Source organism: Trachymyrmex cornetzi, unplaced genomic scaffold (genome assembly GCF_001594075.2).
Source record: "Trachymyrmex cornetzi isolate Tcor2-1 unplaced genomic scaffold, Tcor1.1 scaffold782, whole genome shotgun sequence".
NCBI lineage: Eukaryota > Metazoa > Arthropoda > Insecta > Hymenoptera > Formicidae > Trachymyrmex > Trachymyrmex cornetzi.
This window is the reverse complement of record NW_017300116.1, coordinates 229067-246141: the sequence shown is the minus strand read 5'-3', so window position 1 is coordinate 246141 and position 17075 is coordinate 229067. Positions and strand designations below refer to the sequence as shown.

Here is a 17075-nt window from a genome sequence, read left to right as displayed (position 1 = left end):
TAAAATATCTTGTAAAATATTATTTAGTTTTCAGTAATCATAACCTTAATACTTTTGTGCGCGGAATAATGAGACCAATTAATTGGTTTAAAGAAAATAGATTAATCAAAAAGTGTCGGATCCCCCTAATATTTTCAGTAAGAATGCATTTTGGAAAAATGTCCAAACCTTCATAACTCAAAAATACTTAATGAAAAAATGTTTTATTATAATGTTTTGGAAAGTTCTCGAGATAAGCTATAAAAATATGCAATAAAATGTAGGGGGTTCCATTTAAAAAAATAAGGTTGACCTTGAAATGACCTTAAAGGACATGGTCAAGATCAAAGTCAAGGTCATCATCTTACTCCTCGTTTGAAACCATACAACTTTGCTATTGGACATTTTCTCCAAAATGCATTCTAACTGAAGATATTAGGGGGGTCCGATACTTTTCGATGACCCTGTATATATATACACACATATGTAACTAACTAATGAACTTTACTACGCGTTGTTCTCACAATTTTTCGCCGACTCTCTAGACTAATTAATACGTCGCGAAGTACGTAATTCTCACGACTTTTTAATAGACGACCCACATTCAATAGCCGTACACTCGAACCGCCGGCAGAACAATGTCATAAAACCACACGAGCAGAGTTTCACATTCCTCAGTTAAATGTCTATGCACACTAGTCACGATTTACGTACTTTGCGCAAACGACGAAGTATTTTTTTACGAATTAACGTTAAATCGAAAATTTTTAATAAATAAATGAGGCTCTTTTTCCATAAAAAAGGATGGTTAGGATATTTTGAGTATATTATGCAAAGCAAAAAAAAAACAAAAAATACGTTCCAGTACGAATAAGAGAGGTCGTTTTTCCAAACGTTTATACCATAAACGAAGTATTCGCGGTTGCACCGTGTTACCAGTTAGAAATTTATTATTCGAACAAGATAGCGACATACGCGTGTCAAACCTGTTTGCGGGAGCTCCCTCGAGTTGTCGAGAGATAAAAAAAAAAGCAGCACTTTGTATGGGCAATTTGAAAAATATAAGTGTCCTGTCATCTGCAGCATACGTCACGAAATTGAAACGCTTCTCGAGCGTTACGTTATACGGTTACATAGAATTCTAAAAAATTCAGTTAATGAAAATATTTCTCGTCAACCCGTACGCTCGACGCGTCACGCCGTGTTTTAAGCATTTCATCAGTTCACGGTGACAGACTGGAACAATAATTCGTATATTTTCGCGCCGCTTTGAAAGTCGCACCGTTCGCACGTTTACGCGATTCGGCGCAATATCTTGTTTTTTTTCCTTTTTACTCCAAATTACTTGCGATATCTGGTATCGTCAGATATAAAAGGAAGAAGTGCATGTTGCACGCGATACGGGCGTAACGCGCAGCTTTTGGTGCTCGGACATTCGGTCCGTCGTCAAGCGGCGAGAAAAGGAATGAAAGGCGTTACATGTTCCGTCGAGTGTTCCGTACACAAACGGATCAATAATGTAGGTTACAGGGGCGGCGTTTCAGGCTGAAAGTTACGAGCAGGTCGCGCACCTGGTGTGTTATGAATGGTCTCGAGTCTCGCCGCCGCGCCTTCGTAAATCCGACCGATGAAGACTGGATGCGAAGCGAAAAGAATTCAGCCACCCCTCGTTATATCATGGAATGCCGAGTGTTCGCCGTGGCAAGGCGCCCCCGAGATCGTCGGCGCAGCTAATTCGAACGTAAAATTAGACTTTCGAGTCGACTTCTCGGGTACTCACCGTAAAGCGTTACAAGCCTCGTCGCGGCTGCAGTCGGGCCGAGATTAAAACTTTCTCGAGTTTCCACGCCGACCACCCTCGCCCCGCTGCGCTCGCGCGCGCGCGCGAAACCCGTGCTGTCCGCGCTCGTTAAAAGTTTTCCCAGAAAAGCTACAGTATATCTTAACGCATATAAATGGATCCGCGTTTCACGAATGAGGCATCTTAATAACGAGTCGGTCATTTGTATCAGTCAGATCTTTTTTCTTCGCCTTGCAAGTTAGAGCGACATCGCCGCCCGCTGCGCCGGTTCTTAGTATTCTCGTCGTGAAATCCCTTGTCGATATACGTCTTGAGATTAAAGCTCAGAAAATGCTTCGACAATGCGCCCCTGCTGTTTGGTATAGACGAGCTTTAAACGTCGGAGATTTCTCGTACAAACTTGAACTAAATAATTATAATGAATTTATTAATCACAACACTTAATAGGAGAGAGCATCCACGAGGAGTGCTCATGAGCAGTGGACTATGGAATTTCCATTGATAAGTCGAAAATTACTCAACGCGCGCTGCACATCGGAGCAATTCACGTGAAGCTCATATTGCAAGCTTGTTCTGCGCGATTACAAAGTTTATTTATGTTCTCGTGCGAAGTGAACTGAATGGGTAGCATGCTCATGCTCATGATAAAGCAGTCGGAGCGCATTTAATCAACGCTTTCCTCTGATACCACGGATTCAGCTTCAATAGTGTGAGCTGTTCGAGATATTGATAATCGGCGCAGTTACAAATCAATGTTTGATCAAAATTCGTGCTACGAAAGAAAAATGCAAAAATCAAAACCTTAAATGGGCTTCTACGCTTTGTCGCGAGAGAACAATTATCGATTTCCAATTTCGGTGAATACGAGATATTGCAGAAATAATCTCTTTAATAATAAGTAATTTTCGTTCCAGCACTTTTTATGCTTTTTGAACTGTTAATCCTTTTAGCAAGAAGAGAAATGAAATTTATCCGGAGCAGTTCTTCCACTATATTTTAATGTTTGAGAAAATTACTTGCCTAATATTAAAACTTATGTAGGAGGAAAAACTTACCTAAAGTATTATAGCATAAAGAATTGAATTGTTAAAATGAAGCTAATATCTACACCCCCATTTTGTATCAGAAATTCTGCACAAAAAGCATAAAAAATTAAAACACAAAGAATGTACCATTAGCGTAATGTATAGAAAAATACAATCTCACATTGTTGAAAAAAAAATCAGATCGTTAGAAGCGAATTTAGATTGAATAAATGAACACCAGTTTCGTAAGAAACATATATGTGCTCGGGCGTACAAGTATGCATGTGTTTGCGGTGTACGATATACCAGGTAATTACTTAAAGTATTACGCTTTGCCAACAATGCGACAGCGCCGACGAAATCTTGGAAAGAGAAATGGTTATTGGGGAAACGTTAGCTCTGGGGTTGTGTAATACACTCGGTGCTCTGCGAGAAGAGATGTTTACCAAACGGCAGTGAAATATTGCAACCTTGCGGGGAAAGGTGCGCGAAGCCGATCCCAATGGGCTGGTGGACCTAAGCCACCGCTTCCTTGGTTTCGACAATATTGGTTTTCGGACTTTCTCGAATCCGGACTTTCCCGAGCAAACAAATCTCTACTGGTTGCGACCGCGCGCTATTTTTTTAAGCGAAGTGTCGATGCTTACTAACGACCACAAAATATTTTAGACTTCCGGATGATTTTCGGAATATATACTAAATACAAGAATAAAAATATTTATAATATGTTAAATAAATTATAAAATACATATTGTGTTTTCGTACAAAAAATTTATAGGTATAATATATAATATAGCCGTATTCGAATTATTAATGTAATCCGCTATGTTAATCATAGCATTAATAATTCAAAGATATAAACTTGCAATAAACATATAGTGAAATACTGTAAATCTCCTAGTAAATATTATAGTTATTGCAACATTGTTAATCAATTTAAAATATTTTTAATTTTTTAATTTAAAATATTTTTAATTTTGAAATATCTTATCTGAGAACTTTTGACAGAACGCTGACGAATCTTTTTCAAAATTGCTTCCTTGAGTATAATTCATTTCGATCGAAGAAGGAAACAGTTATATAACCGAAAAGAGATATTGCACCATTCGACAGGATTTTAAGGTCCATGTAAGAACTCACTTCGAAATCTATGTCCAATCTTTATCCCGGCCGTTACCATCAAAATGTCGCGGTCAACAATGAAGAGGATGAGTCAATAAAGTGGGAGAACAAAGAAATGGTAACAAAGGACCTTCTTGAAAGACAAATAACTTTAGTAATAAAATAGCGGCTCGTAACGCGAAGGGTCATCTCTACAAAGAATTCGCGTGTACTTAAACGAAAGAAGAAAGAGGGCAAAAGTATCTCGAGGTATCAAACACAGTTAAAAGTGGAAAACACATAGAAGCAAACATCATCATTTTTATGATGTGCTTCATGTCGATAGCGACATTTTCCATTAATTGAATTTTACACATATACTCTATATAGAAACAGTAAAGCGCAGCACCGCATACACAATACGTGATGTAATTGGCAAAATAATATTAATGTTTTATGATGGAGTTTGTGTTTCGATTATTCAGCTTTTTTATAGAGATCCTATTTCTTATATCCGCTAACTGTATAAAATAAATAATATGGAATACCGCGCTATTGAAAATTTTAAACCTGCTTTCGCGCGAGATTGTCAAGAGTCTATACCTCGATTAAAATAAATTGAATCGATTGAATCAACGAGTGGGCGGACAATTTGCGTAGACAATGCAATTGGTAGGACAAAAGCGCGTTCAGAAAGAAACGAAATCGCGATGCAGGCATGTTATTAAAAGTGAAACGATATGGTATTCCTGAATTTCCATTGAATCAAACCCATGTAATTTTTATTCTTTTTACGCAATCCACCAGCCGAGTGTCCACATTGTCGTTCGTTGAAACAAAACGAGGACGGAAATTATTCTATCAATGTGCTCTTCTTTCACCTCCCTTCGAACTCTTCCTCTTTTACAATACCTCGATTTCCATATTTCCCTCGTCAAGCTCTCGATCCACATTCGATTGTAACAATACGAATAATAAATTTTAAGCTTCTTGCCTAAACTTGATACCCATTAATCAACTACATTATTAATCTCTTTTCTTCGATAAATCAGTGTCATAAAAACAGACGCGAACTCATACAACAAGATCGTTTACTTTTTATTTAATAAAAACAATTATCATAAGAGCTCGATATAAAAATAATAAAATACATCAAATTTGCGATATATTAAACTAGAAATAAGTTTGTCTTATGTGAAATGCATCCAAATATGTCGAAAGAGAGTGACCGATACTTTAAATAGTTCATGTAATTCAGAATCAGTGGAAAAAAAAATAAAATAGAAAACGTATCTGACATATAGTGACACGGAGATGATGGCTCTACAATACTGGTGTGTGACACGTTTCCAGTCGCAACAATTATCACTGTTATCGCAACATAAACGCCGGGTTTACAGTCGAAAGTGCGAGAACAATACCATATTTGTGATTTAATGGGACGTATCTATATGTTGAGGCCTATTAGAGCGATCGTGCGCTTCGAATCGTTGATATTTGTAACATTTGTTCAAATTGTCTGGACGACATTAATGATGCATCGTTATTTTCTGAAAAATTCCGCCCGACGGAAAATGACTTGATAAGGAAAACGTACGAGTGAGAAAAATTTTTCCAATGAAATGTAGTGGATGACCACTCTGTATTATTGCGCTTACATTCCGACGCGAGTAGCCTGAGTGTTACCGAGGTCGAAAGCCTCTTAGGCCGCCTTATTCAAAGTTAAACTACACTCCTTCCGCCATTACGAGTCGAGTAAAGCTGTTTACAGCGTTTAGCTACAGATGCTGCGCTAGTAACAGCTTGCAAATGAAAACGATTTTGTTCCACCACGGCCTACTCAGCTCACACCGTGAAAATACCCTTTAACGAATCGCGTATAATCGCTTTTATTTACCATAGACTTCTCGCGATTATCTTGGTTCTCATACGCTTTTTGCCTCCCGCTCTCCTTTTCTACCCATATTCTCTCTATCTCATTAGCCTTTTCTGCTTTACCTCCTTCCTCTGTGTGTACAAATTTAAACCTTCGCCGATTAACTTCGCGTGTAAGGCCGAGGTCATTATCGTGTCGTGTTCTCCACCGGAAAATTGTTTCACGATCGTCGCGCTAAAACGATATGGTGCTTCCGCACGACGGTCGATGAGATAAGAACTCAATTAAGTAAAATCACTCGACAGCGGGTGTTCATCAATTACGACGACTTTGAAATGTATAATTATTAGTTATTTAAAGACTTTGTGACACAATCAGCAATTCTCCTGATGTCATGACAAAGAGCATTATTATTCCTAATTTAGACGCTTATAATTGCGCAATTAACGTCACCGAAAAATAAATCCTTTCTGCTAAAAATGTAACTAGTAGGGTAAAAGCAGGGATTATGGAATAGCTTTTTTTAAATTAACATTGCTCCGATATAACATATGAAGACTTTAAATTTACACAGAACTCTTGAGGAATATGTTAGCTGCAACATCCAATAAATGAAAGTCGCTAAAATTTAAGTCCAACGTCAACGTATTAACAAAAAGTCAAAAGTGAGAAAATGGGGGGTCTAAAAAATGGGATGTAATATGGAATACCGATGAAATTTTGACCATAGTAATAAATAACACAATAAATGAAGTCCAAATTTGTTTATTTATATAAACTGATCAAGAAAAATAGAAAACTGTTCAATTTTTATTGTACAATAACACAGAAAATATAATAGTATCATTACCAACGTTATTACGCATGGAAATAAGCTGATATAGAATACATGCAGTAATCTAACCTAACCTAATCTGATCACGAATAAGTTGCTACATACATGGAATCTATTCCATATTCTCAACCCTCGATGTATTCCACATTACCTGCATGTCGTCATATGACAAATAAAGTCTTTCCGTAGCAATAAACAAGTTTGAAATAGCAATTAATCTGCGTAATATTGTTCATGCAACATTATTAAAAGCGTCTGTGCAATATAAGCATTAAAAAAACTTACCTTCAGTTTGTGAGAACACTTTTTAGAAAAAGCTACCGAATCTTCTGACGTAACGAAAATGAATAAATGTTAATTGTAGCAAAACGGTTGGTCTGACCGAGTTCATTGCTTGTTATGACGTGTTTGGTAACAGTTGCAATAACTTTCAGCGATTGCACTGTTCCATATTAGTAGCCTATGCCATAATCTCTGATTTTACCCTATTTCATTTTATGTGTGAACATCGCATATATTTCATTTTGTTAATTTTCTAATAATGAAATAATATTAACCTCTTTTATTTTTATTAATTTCTTAATATCAAACGTATGGTATTTTTTTTTTAAGATGCGCGACTAATATAAAATAATGTAGTACCTATACGTTAAAAGCGTGCTCTAATAAGCTATAAAAATGATATTACAACTAGCTTATCGATCGCAGACCAACGAAATTTATCGTAAGTTTATCCGCTAATTTATCGCGGCCCGATTTTATATATCGCGCGCGCACCATACTTAAAAATATCGGTACTATTTTAATGCAAGTAGAATATTTCATTGGAATATAATTAGATGCGTATCAGAGGTTGTACCATCCGTGTTTTATGCAAATGCGCAAATAAATCGGCTATTTATTTTCGTATTTTAGTAAAAGCGCCCACGAAACACAATATAATTCGCATTGTAATTGCACGGCGAATGCATTTTGCGAACAGTCCGCTTGCTTTCTCGCAGACAACCAACGAAAAACCAATGTTTTTATGCACAATCACATTTTTATTTCATTCTGCTCGGAAACCGAGAGAATGAACCGCCGAGGCTGCGAACTAAATAATGAAGAAGTGCAAAACACATTTAAATCTTCTTAAACCGAGTTTAACTAGTTAGACTAACTTCCTTGGAATAAACTCTTAAAGGCGGCTTCTGTTTTATTTTTTCGCTTCGCCAAGTAGGTGTATATATCTCATGGAACGCAGCATATTTCCGACGATAATATTTTACGGGGAATTCCTAAAATACACTAAAGTGACTCGCAAAGCAATCGCAAAATGTCGACTGGTACTTCGTGGTACGGAACAAAAAAGTAATAAAAACTTCGAGGAATGTTTAATGACGCCTAGTACAGTCCGGTATTCGTTTAATTTGTTCGAAACTTCCGTTAAGTGTTTAATTAGTTAACTTTACATACTGTGCAGGCAGGTACGCAAACACTTAGTAGGTAAATTACAGGTCAAGCCCATTCCATAACTTTCCAGCATCTCTGAGAGTAGGGTATATATCGTATCTCCATGTACGCGGTAGTTAATAATATGCCGAGGCCTTGAGACTAGATGAGTGTCCTTTAATTTTTCACTTTTTTCCTCTGGCTGGCTTATCTTCAAAACTTTATCTTCCAGCAGAATGAAAATAAGATTTTCTGAATGATTATTATTTTTTGAATATCGTTACAGAAAATAATTTGTATCGTTAATAACCAAACTTATAGCGACATTTATAAATTTAATTTAGGACCAAAACAGATAATCATAAATTTTGCAATTAATCACAATTTAATTAACATGATTCAATTTTTCTATGATGATATTTTGCATGTGTTTAAAATAATATAACAATTAAAGTAATTTAACAATTTATTTATTTATTTATTTATTAACTGCATATCTTCCTTTATAATCCACTTATTTAACTTCATATTACGCTGTAGCATTTAGGTACGTGAATCACGTTGCTACCCTGAATAGTTATTATCCGGTTATATTATGATAGAACACTCCAGAAGACAATAAAATAAAAAAGTTAGAATGTATCACCGTTCTCACACAATTAACGTTTTCAGTTTAACAAGTAAAGCATCAATTCATACTGGATATAATAATTACACAAATATAAACATTACACATTCAAGTATACACAATTAAAATACTTAATGGATATACAGCCTTGGCTAAAAATATTAGGCATCTTTTTTATTTATTTGAAATTTTTTTACCTGCATTGTTATTAGTATTGATTATATATAAATTAAAGGATTCTTAAAACAAAGGATAATTTACAGCAAATGTCCTAATTAAATTTTTAAGCTAATAACTAAATAATAATTAATAAGATGCCTAATATTTTTGGCTAAGGTTGTAATTTAAAAAACTGCTCATTTTCGAAACTGAATTTCTTATCTATGTCTTATGACATTCAACTATATTACTGTATATCTAACTTTTCACAATCCCTACTAGACGCATTTTATCTAGTCACGTTCCACATTCGTACCGCCAAGTATTGTCAGTCCTAAATGTCAACCCTATTGTCTCAAAACTCATTTATCTTGAAAAGCCATCGCAGACGACAATACCTGCTCGAGAACGAGACGGGGAATAGAAAAATGAGTAGGAGGTCGCAGTATTATGGAGATCCGTTATCTGGCCTCAATAAAACAGATCCGAATGCGTCCGTCAATACGGCATCCTCAACATTGGTTGTAAGCTACGTGCAGAGCTCGTCTAAGCTTCACAATATAAGATATATATCTATTTTTCTCTAGATTCGCAATTCTTTGTTTATACATATCCAAATATGTCTTAAATTCCTAAGGAAAATCATATTGGCAACTAGAAAAATAAAATTAATTTTAACTTACTTTCTGAAACAAGCAAAAATGTTAAAATTAATATTTTTGTACACAACATTTTTGCATCCACTATACGTTTTATTAAAATTAACATTTTATTTTTAATAGTGTATTTTAATTTATAACTACAATACTTAATTAATTTCAAGATATAGGTAATATATATGTAGTAGTTTATATTGGGGGGGGGGGGTGTTATGAGAGAAAAAAGCTATTTCAAAGAAAATGCTATAAGAAAGAAAGCTGTTCTAAAGAAAATTTATCTTGCTTTGCACTTGTTGTTAGATGTCAATTTTTGCTGGGAAACTTCTTAACTTTATAATAATATTGACTTCCACATATATCTTGACGTAACTTTATAAAAACATCTCTTAAATTTCTGTTTGTAAAATTACACGACTAGAAGCTTTTATATTTTAATGTTATATTCGTGCGTGTGCATGCAAATTTTAAAAAATTAATAAATGAGATTATATTAAAATTTTCATTAGATACGTACATAATTGAAATAACTGTTTAGAATAGAATATGCATATGCCGATTAATCGTGTATGTGTATGTTTTCAAGATCGTTCTACGTGTGTATATTAGTGACAGTAGTAGATCTCAAGCATGAGCCCGCCTCGAGGGGAGTCGAGGAAGTCAAGAACATCACAAATTGCCAACGTGCAACTCTTGGAAACTGGATTCGCTCTCCCTCGAGGTGCAACGCATCCGCAGCTAAAATAACAAGCAGGGAGTTAATACGTTAAATAACTTCCGCGATTCCCTACTGTGACAGCGGCACGGTGTCTTCCAATTTTGTGATGGAATCGGGTGCTACGCTGCTACCCCGTCTGGATTAGATCGTGTCACATCCGCTCTACGAACTTGCTATAACATCTGCCGTTACTCGTTTGATTCTTCGATCGAGCAGTATTAGATGATGGAAATATCATTTTTATACGACGAAGCAAGTTTCCAATCTTTCCTTGACCTCAAAAATCTTACAATATACAAATTCATAAATAATGTCACAAATTTTTTGAAACTAGATAGTTAACTCAAGTTTTTAGCACAAATCTTTGATTCATTAATCAATTGTAATCACAAAATTTTTGTAGAAATAATATTATTAAGTAAATAATATATTTTTACTTATATCTTCATTTAATAAAACGTATAATTAATTTATCAGTTCTTTTTCATTAAGAAACATTATTTTAACCATGTTAATCTGGCAAGATCTATTTACAGATTTAAATGCTTTTAAAAAATTATATATCACAAATTTTTCGTTTTCTTTTTATAAATATATAATTCTTATTATTATTACTATATATAAATCGTATAATTATTATTGTACTAGAACATTATTTTGATTACAAGATTAGGTTTGTATATTTATAATTGCGCGCCGTGCTTGTTTAGAACTTATAACCAAGTCTTAATTAAATTCGGATATTCTGACGTAAAGAAAAAAAGAAAAAGGGATAATGTTTTTTCTGATCAGTACGATACTATCCTGGAAACCCTTTGAAATAGAACTGCTACTTCTACTGGAACGGAAGATTCGATTATTTGAAGTTTGCGTAACTCGTTTTACCGCTCTTCTTACTTTAATTACAAGTGATAATCAAATTCTTTCTTCAGTTTCATTTCACGACGACAAAAAGGCTATTTATCGAAGAGACAAGAATCGAGTCTACATTAAAGTGGGCATTAAAGTCAACAACAACCAATGTTAGAGTGAAACTTCACGGTTTAATCTTCAACGAATCTACTTTGATCAAAATTCCTTGTAAAACGTGAGCCCGGACAACTGATGTAAAAGATTGCAATCGATTATCTCGGCCGCTTGTGTAAGGGCCGTAGAAGATTCTCGTCCGGTGAGGAAGCTCGCTACCAAATAGGATAGCATTAATCAAGCGGTACTTCCGCGAGGAAGTTACCGTCTCCACATACAATAAACACCTACACCAAATTTGCATATTGCATACCATCTCCTAATTGATAGTACTAACCGTATCGTCTGTAGGTTTATACAAATTCGTGAACATGATTTGGTTGAGAAATTATCTTGACATTCCAAATAATTTAATATAGATATATTAATAGATAACAAACAATGGAAATTATAATTTATTAAAATGATAAATTAAAACGATAAGTTAAAATTTTTTTCTACATTTATAATATCTGACTGTTGCACGCGCATTATACAAATATTTTTAGTTAGAATCTTTGTCATATAAAACTATATTCTTTCCATCCAAGTCAAGTTGGAGGTATTAGGAGGAGATGAGTTAAGAAAAATTGCAATTTATATAAATATGTATAAATAAACTTGTCATAATATATACTTCTTCCATTAAAAAGGAAGGAAATTTATTTTAGAATCTTATAGACCGGCTTAATTTGTTTATACACTTTAAAACAGAGTTGGGAATGTCACTTCATAAGAGTAACGCGTTACCGTTACTATTACTTAGAGAATTACGGTTCGTTATTTTTTTGTAAAACTGAAATAATACCATTAGTATATTATTGGTATATTAGATTTAAAAATTACATTCTCTAATAATAAGCTTTTCTTTATATTAAGCTTATATTATAAATCTTAAACAATTATTTTTTTTTTTTAATATATACTTATCTAAAAGAAATTAGATTGAAATTTACAAACGCAGATTTTATTAAAAATTTTTATTAAACATTGTTCGTAACGAACGTCATTATGAAGAGTTCCAATATTCACTGCCAATCTGAAAATTTATAGTTCACTTTACGTGTATACGATTGATGTCAATATTGGCAATAGTGTGTCCGGTGAATATACCTAATATTCGAATAAATGAATAAAAAATGAATGAAAATACTCATTCAAATACATTTCTTTTTTATTAGTCAAGAAACGAATAAATACTTTTTCATTCCATTTGAATGAATATTTTTTTAATATGATTACGAATATTTTCGTTTCGTATTCACTTTTACTCTGTATTATCTACACATTATAACTTGCAAGCCTACAAGAAAAGACAGAAATCTATAAAAACAATGGCTACGATTACACCGTGCGTTTAGTCCGCCACCTATACAATGGGCGTCCTTGTTTAACCTATGGGTTAAACAAAGATATTTTTATTGGAAATAAATAATATACCTCGGAATTTAATGTTCACAGACCATAATGAAAGACGCGCCCAAGATAATTATAACATGTTTATGAGATTACTGTGACGTAACCGGAATTATATCGGAATACGTATGGTATTCTATCAAAAAAATAGATATTTATAAATTAAAAATGTATTACTTTCTAAAATATTTTTCAAAATTTCTAAGTTTCTTTCATAAAATTTAAATATTACAATGACAAAAATAAATAAAATTCATTTTTTTTACTTAGTCATCAAAGTGCCGGTTATAGTTGTAGGTAACGATTGCTTATTGGAGCTTTTTTTCAGTTTATATTTTATTTGAATGAATATGAGTACTCGTTAAATATTCATAGTTTTTTTGTAAATAAATATTTTTTGAAAACTCAAAATTTTGAATGAATATATGATTATACTTTTTTTTATGTGAAAATTTTGAATAAATACAATTTGGAGCTCAATTACAATTTTTTGTATTCATTAGGCACACTAATTGGCAATCATTATCGGAATGAAGCTTAAAATATAAAGTACAAAACATTTTTCGATGTTTAACTTTCTATTATATAATATTTCTAACTAATTAAAAATAATACGATTCTGAATAAAGGTAATAAGGAATTAAAGTAACGATCGTTACTGAAAAAAATAACAAAAACGATAATGGTGTTACTTTTCAACCTTGTTTTAAAGGTAGTATAATGTATACGAGAGTTATTTTTCTCGCACATTTTCCGTCGATCAATGTAGTCAATAATATCGAACATTGACAAATCCAATGATTAATTACCTTAACCGATGTCGATGGCGTATAACCGATGCAAAGATCGGCTCCAGTATCATTTATATCATTAGATTGGAATATGCACGGCTACATTGCACCTAAGCCGCGCCATCTAAGCCGTTGACAGCGATTAATTACGCAAATGCAATGTTAATTAAAACGGAAATTAGTATCAGCCGTGATACGCGTTCCGTTCGGCTTAGCTTCCGCGCACAAGCGAGCATGCGTGCTAACAGTCGTCCGATAATGATCTGTCCCCTATTTTTTGACGCTCAAATGCAAAATGTTTGCTACTGATTCGCACGTGAGCGACAAATGCGATGAAATAAAGCAAAAAGAGCTAAAAATGTGTAACTGTAAATACAAGAGGATGAAAGCTACAGTTGAAAATCGACACAACCCGGTTTCCAATTCAGAATTTTGTGGAAATGCTTTCCAGGTGTCTCTGAAAATTTACTGATACGTTATGCCAAGCGCAATGAGTAAATAAAATAGGATCCATGTGTATATAAATATCCTGCTTTCAATGATTTATCCAAAAATACGGATTAACAAAAAATTGAAAATTAATTTGATGAAAAAATATCAAAAATATAAACAATAAGTAAGTTATTATGTAGTTATTATTATAAATGATATTAAGGCTGCTTGTTTCTTCCAATTAATCCCCAACAAAATACATATGTTTCATACTCTCCCTTAGGAAAAATATATTATCAATATTCATATGTGTATGTATAATAATCACACGTATTAATTTGTTTTGAATATTCCATGAATTAGGATATTATCAAAGAATAATTAATTATGTACATATCATATATTTCAGAATTTACATGGCATTTACGCATATATGTTTCATAAGCCCCAATAGACACACTAAATTTGCATCATATGTACCAGTTATGTCCAAAACTGTAAGAGTTACTCTAATTAGTTTACAATTTCATGTGATCAATAATTGCACGACTTATACTAATACCGACAATGAGAAAATTACAAAAAAAAAATAATTAGATAAGAGAAGCGCTAATTAAGTCAAAATTAGATGTTAAAATAATATTTCTATATGTATATTTTAAATATATTTATCTCAGATATATGACTGTACGTTGATTACTTTCGGATTTGCAACATACTCAAACTGAAATTTGATAAATTAAATTTGATCGTTAATTTGATGCTACTAGTTTTAAACTTGTAAAAAACTTATTGCAGGTTCTTTACAAGTTCAAGATGCTTGCTTTATTTATTGAAGGTAACATCTAACTTTGACTGTGTATATACATGCATATATATATATATATATATATATGTATATATTGGTTGGCGCTTCTCTTACTTAATTGATGTATTCATACAAACAATCTTGTTGAAACCTAATATTGAGAAAAATAATATTATTAAATGTAATTTTCGATAAAAGAAAAACACTAATTCGCTAAAAGTTTGTACGCGAAAGATGTGCACTTAAGTCAAGCGTAATTTCTTAGATGCGTTTGTTGTTCTGCATATATCTTATATTATCAAACTGTCTTAAGACGCTAGTACCATTTGATATTGTGAAGAATGTTTAACTGAAGGCGTATGCGGTTACTATATCATCAAAAGATATTTCCTGACCCTCCTCATTCAAACTGGCTGTTAGAAACGAGTCACAGAATGCGACGTAGTATTAACCGACCGTTAAAAGTTAACGGCATCCTTCCTGCATGGGAATGAAATAAGGCTGAATACGGAAACGCGGGTGCTGTGATGCTCTCTGAGCATCGCGCGAACCCGCGCGATCGATCGTCATAAAATGTGGAAACGTCGCGTCGGTTCCAGACACGAAGCGTGATTCACAGTCCTACGAAAATCCATGGCTCTCGCACAGTCTGTTATTTTTTTAACCGGTAAAAATACCCTATGCGCGTGGATTAAATTGCGGAGAATTAAATCACGGAAATGCGGTTTATTTCCGCTTGATCTCATAATTGCGAATGCGCTTTGGATCAAGTTTCACATCGCGAAACAGAATTCGAAAATATCAGATAACTAAATATTATTACACAAATTTTACCACTCATTGATAAAGGAATCGAACTTAAATTAAAATGCATTATTTCGATATTCGCGTTATCGTTTTCTCTATATTTTATGTCAAATTGTACATATGCAATAGTAAAAAAGAGAAATTCACGTATCTTTGCACACTTGCATTTAAAATCATTCTGGACTTGCGATATGACACAATCTGCCAGAAATACAATCCTTCACATTTCATCGAAATGGAAGTCATCCAACAGACCAACCTTTCAAGCTATCACGTGACATTATTTGTGATTCGGTGTTCTTTGTTTTCGATGCAATTTCAAAGGCAAAAAGTGAATAAAAAGATAAAAATAAAAAAAAAACAAATATAAAACTTACTTTACAAAAAATTAAAATATAATGTTTGTTGCATTCTGTACACTATTTTTTATAATACTTTAATTATATATATATATTTAATTCATACCTTGTCGTACAAGAAAAATCACTCAATGTAATTTAAAACAAATTAATTTTTCAATTAATTATAAATTCTTAGGAATGCTGAAAGTTTTCGGTTAAATCTTTTTACGTCGCAGATAAAAAATTATTCCACGTTTAATTTGCATATATTATCTACAAAACATGTAAAAACACATAATTATGTTTGTCAAATCTGGCAGCGACTATCAACGGATGTTATATTGTTTAATGGGAAATTTGAATCTCTTTCCTGCGATTACTGCGCTTTACGATTTTCGAAATAACCTCGTGGTACTAAAGACTATAAGTACTGCAAAAATAAAAGAATTCCGCCAGTTTTTATTGGCGCGGACCAGCCGATTGATGGCTTTCCAGCCATCTCGTATATGTTTCGCCGTTACAAGCACAACAGCATCCAACGAGAGCGCAACAAATCGCAACGCGCTCAACATTGAATCTCGATATGCAGCCCTTAAGGTGCAAAAAATGACATAATTCGATATAAAGGCGATGTCAGTGTAGCGAAGCGAGACTCGCGAATCGTGAGAACATAAATCACGTATCGACGTGGCCTAATAAACTGAGACAAATGTCGATCTGAAGCCAGTTTTTACACGGAAAGAATGATTTTACTGAAATATATCTAAAAATTTAGCTATAGATACGAATCTGAAAATAATCTTGTTTGGCCCATCAAATCGTAATTATGTATAGCACGCTTAAACTGGTTGCTAGAATATTAAAAATTTTTGCAGCATTGTCACAAATTTAAGCGTTCTACGTAATTATTTTGATGGTCCAACAAAATTATTTTCAGATCTGTATTTAAATTCTTGGATACTTCAGCAAAATTATTCTTTCCGTGTACTTGCTTTGCGTCATTAAAATGCAAAAAATTTAAAAGAAGAGCTATGGCATCGATAATTTTTATGCAAGTGAAAATACGATTTGTTGTAGCAGCATTTGTACAAAAAACTCGAAAGTTTAGTACTGATTTTGTTAATACGGAATAATAATGGGGCATTCTTTCTCAACCGGACACCCCCCTCTGCCCAGAATTCATATGAACCAAAAAAATTTTTTCAGGGCTGAAAATTTAGCTAAACATGTCTACTTTTATTTGCCGTGTGGCCCCTTTCAAAATTC

At 33.5% G+C, this 17075-nt stretch overlaps 1 long non-coding RNA gene across 1 annotated transcript in view; it reads right to left on the bottom strand.

The window, feature by feature from the left end:
* Positions 1 to 1803: 1803 nt before the first annotated feature.
* LOC108768344 (uncharacterized) overlaps positions 1804 to 17075 on the bottom strand; it is a 42980-nt gene continuing 27708 nt past the window's right edge. The window contains exon 3 of the long non-coding RNA XR_001940479.1: positions 1804 to 2185. This is a non-coding gene — a long non-coding RNA (uncharacterized LOC108768344). The remainder of the gene's footprint in view (positions 2186 to 17075) is intronic.